This window comes from Hordeum vulgare, chromosome 1H (genome assembly GCF_904849725.1).
Source record: "Hordeum vulgare subsp. vulgare chromosome 1H, MorexV3_pseudomolecules_assembly, whole genome shotgun sequence".
Lineage (NCBI taxonomy): Eukaryota > Viridiplantae > Streptophyta > Magnoliopsida > Poales > Poaceae > Hordeum > Hordeum vulgare.
In genome coordinates, this window is record NC_058518.1 from 13,433,148 (window position 1) to 13,437,502 (window position 4,355).

General features: G+C 54.6%; 1 pseudogene; it reads left to right on the forward strand.

Moving 5' to 3' along the window:
- Positions 1-1,320: 1,320 nt before the first annotated feature.
- LOC123395544 lies at positions 1,321-3,004 on the forward strand (annotated as a pseudogene).
- The last annotated feature ends 1,351 nt before the right edge of the window (positions 3,005-4,355 follow it).

Sequence of the window (4,355 nt, forward strand, 5' to 3'; positions counted from 1 at the left end):
GGCCAATGCCGCCGCTCCACGAGGAGCCTGGTCGAGGGTTGTCGGCGTAGCCGCGCCGTGGTAATGCAGCCGGAGGACGTCGGCTCCTGGCGCCTCACCCCGTCATTGGAGGATGGAGACCAGCCGGAACGACCAAGGTTGGTGATTCTCCCGTCTACAGCAAGGGCGAAGCAGCCATGCTCCAAGCCAACCTATCCCGGTAGAATCAATGGTGTGCAGGAAGCAATGAAAAGAAAATTAGGTAATACTAGTAGCACACGTGATGTCTTGCATAGCAATTGAATTAAGACTCTGAATCTGCTTGAGTGTCTTCTTATGCGCTAATCAAATCCTTTTTTTCGTCCTCTTGTTTCTGCTTCTCTTGTCATGGCCGAATTTGTTTCTTCGGCCGATTGCTTTTTTTTCGCTTTGCTGTTGATGGCAAACTCAAAAGGCCTGTTCTCATTATCTCTTCTTTAGTTCTTGTTTGTTGTACAAGGCTGATGAACTATTTGTGTGATTCGCGTGAGTGTATATGCGTACAGGATAAACAATCCTTGTTAGATTACAGATTAACCATCAGAAAACATGATAATAGGCAAAGATTAAATAGGAAAAACACTATTAATTTTCCTGATGGAGGCCTTTAATCCTTAGATCGTTGCTTCATCCTCTGCAATGTTCTTCTTCTTTTCTCTGGCCTATTGCTTTGATGCGTAGAGCGAAAGTGGCTGATAACGTGTTAAGAGTAAACGAGAGAGAGGAAACGAATGATTGGAATGAACAGTATAGGCGGTAACAGTAAGGTATAACAACATACCACCAAAGACCCTGGCGGTAGGGATGCACACCTCACCTTGGGTGTTTGGGTACCCAAGCAAGCTACCCGAACCAGACCGTGTTGTCGGTTATTTTGGTTATCAGATTACGGTTTGTTTTTTGGTTTCTACCAATTCGGTCTTCAGCTTAGGGCTTGGTTCTCACTCCTAAAAACCCGATTAGGTCCAGTACGTCAGGCCGAACAAAAAAGCAGGCCCAGGTTGCAGGCATGACACACATAAAAATTGTGCTATCTCTACTATTTAAGCAGGATGTGCCGTCGTGATGGTTGAACCAGAGGGATGGTTTGACCTCTCGTTAGCTCCCCACCTCCATCTCCTCTCGCTGGCACTTCCACCGATTTTTTTCCATCCCTTCATAAACCAGGCGATTAAATAAAGAAAAAACCGGTTCACTAAAAAATGCCCTAATTATATCTCAACCCACGTACGAGATTCATCCAACAACCCACTCACGCACCTCCCACGTCCCCATCTCCCCCAACTCCCTTGCCCATCCGCCATGCCCCCCTCTCGCGTTGGCCTCGGCAGGGACGCCGGACCCATCGTGGTCGCCAAGCCGCGGGATAGGTTCCGCTTCGACTGGGCGAGCACGGACGACACCAGCCGCGTCGACGCCGCCAACAACCAGCCAGCGCACGGCGCGCTGCTGCTCTACGGCCGCGGCTTCCTCGCCGGCATCGACCGGCGCGAGCAGAAGAAGGTCGCGGCGGCCGCGCTCCAGAAGGACTACTGTGCCGGCGCCGCGGCGACGTACGACACCCTGGACATGCGCGTGGACATGCACTGGACGGACAAGCGCGCCGACGAGATGACGGAGCGCGACCGACGGATCCTGCGCAAGGACTTCGGCATCTCCTACAGGGGGCTCCCGCGTGCCCCGGCCCATGCGGAGTTGGGCGAAGAGCAGGCTCGGCGCCGAGTTGCTCCGGAGCGTCGACAGGGCCGGATACAGAAAGCCCAGTCCGATCCAGATGGCCGCCGTGCCGCTCGGCCTCCAGCGGCGCGACGTCATCGGCGTCGCCCAAACCGGCTCCGGCAAGACCGTCGCCTTCGTGCTCCCCATGCTGGCCTACATCGCCGGCATGCCACCCCCGACCAGCCACAGTGAGGCGGACGAGGGCCCGTACGCGCTCGTCCTGGCGCCGACACGAGAGCTGGCGCAGCAGATCGAGAGGGAGACGGTGAAGCTCGCGGCATGCCTAGGCATCAGGGTCGTGTCCATCGTGGGTGGCAAGGCGGACGGCCAGTCGACGATCCAGAAGCAGGCGAGCATGCTCGAGCGGGGGTGCGAGGTCATCGTCGCGACGCCGGACAGGCTCCTCGACTGCCTGGAGAGCAGGTACGCCATACTCAACCGGTACAACTACGTGGTGCTCGACGAGGCCGACAGGATGATCGACATGGGGTTCGAGCCGCAGGTCGTCGGCGTGCTCGACGAGATGCCGCCGAGCCACCTGAAACCGGAGAACGCGGACGAGGAGCTGGACGAGGCGAGGACATACATGACGACCCACATGTTCAGCGCCACCATGCCGCCGGCCATGGAGCGGCTCGCCAGGAAGTACCTCCGGAACCCGGTGGCCGTCACGGTCGGCTTCGCCGGCAAGGCGGCGGACCTCGTCGCCCAAAACGTGGTCATGGTGAAGGTGCAAGAGAAGATGCCACGGCTGACGAGGATCCTCGCTGACCTCGGCAAGGATAGAAGGACGGCCATTGTGTTCTGCAACACGAAGAACTCCGTGGAGAAGCTGACCAATGATTTGGAATACGCGGGGTTGAGCAGGGTGACGGCGCTGCACGGGGGGAAGTCGCAGGACGAGAGGAAGGCCAGCCTCGACGGGTTCAGGAACGACAGGTTCAACGGGCTCGTGGCCACCGACCTGGCCGCCCGCGGCATTGACGTCCCGGAGGTCGCTCAGGTGATCAACTACGAGATGCCCAGCTCGATCGATCTGTACACGCATCGTATCGAGTGGACCGGACGTGCCCGGAAGAAGGGGCTCTCGACATCGTTTTTGACCATGGAGGACACTGACATTTTCTATGAACTTAAGCAGATGCTTGTGCAGAGCAATAGTCCCGTGCCGCCGGAGCTTGCGAGGCATGAGGCGTCAAGGTTCAAGCCAGGGTCTATTCCTGGTAGACCTCCGAGAAAAAATGGCACCGTGCATGCATACCACTGATCCAAGACGAAGGAACCAAAGGCGCATCTTCGTAACAATATGAGAAGAACTTCGACGAGAATGTTAGGGAGCCAGATGAGGTACAAGCATTAATATTAATCAGAGCAATTTCATTGTTATTCTTACATTGGAAAACCACGTTTCTTGTTTGTGGTAAATATATTTAGTGATGATTCGTATCTGACCTTATACTAATACACCCTGGATGTTATGATCAATCTTTGTCATGCCCAAATGTAGACCTTTGTCAGCTTTTGAAGTGTTTGATTATTTGATTTGATGTTTTATGCTCTAAATGCGCTTTTTTTACATGTAAGGCACTAACACGTTAGTATTTCAGAACCATTTTTCTATCATTTATGTAGGAGTCATCTGATGTACCTGATCTTCATTACCTTCAACAGTTTAGTCTTAAGAGATGACATTTACTTTCCTATTCTTTTTTAATTTCATCTGTACTCCAGTTGTGGATGGCATTTATTTATGCTTGTTTTTTTGTTATATATGATTTATTGCTAAAGTCGGTGACATTTCAATATCAAGTTCAAAGAACCGCAAGTTGTCAAACATCTCAACTATTAAAGCAGGATCGAACGTCGTGATGGTTCGACGTGGCAGCGATGGTTCGACCTCTCGTTCGCTCCCCACCTCCTTCCGCTGGCACTTCCATCGATTTTTTCCATCCCTCCATAAAACAGGCGATTAAATAAAGAAAAGAACCGGTTCACTAAAAAAGGCCCTAATTGTATCTCAACACACGTACGAGATTCATCCAACGGCCACAACCCACTCACGCACCTCCCAGGTCCCTATCTCCCCCAACTCCCTTGCCCAGCCGCCATGCCCCCCCTCTCGCGTTGGCCTCGGTAGGGACGCCGGACCCATCGCGTTGGCACCTCCGCTACGGTGATTTCTTCGTGCCCTACGGGAGACATATTAGCAGCTACGGGCGATGGGCATTAGCATCTGCGCGCACCTCCCCGCCGTCACCGGCAACCGGGACGACTGCGCCAGCGAGCGCCGCGCGTTCGACGCCTTCTCGCAGGACTCGACGGCGCTGGCGGCGGCGGCCGCGCACGCGTCCGCGCCCCAATACGCCGGCGTAGGCGGAGGCAGCCGGCGCGCCGCACCACCACCCTCCGCGTCTTCCCAAAGTTTAGTTTGCCTCGAGCCCTAGCGCTAACCGCTCGCCGCGCCGCAGAGAGAGAGAGCCCCGCTGCCGCCCCCCGCGAGTCCGGCGAGATGGTGCTCGCGCAGGTCTGTACCCAATTATCATATTAGTGCCAATTATCTTTTTCCATGCTAGATTGGCAAACCAAGCACCTGCTCTTGAGTTTTGGTTACTTGGCAG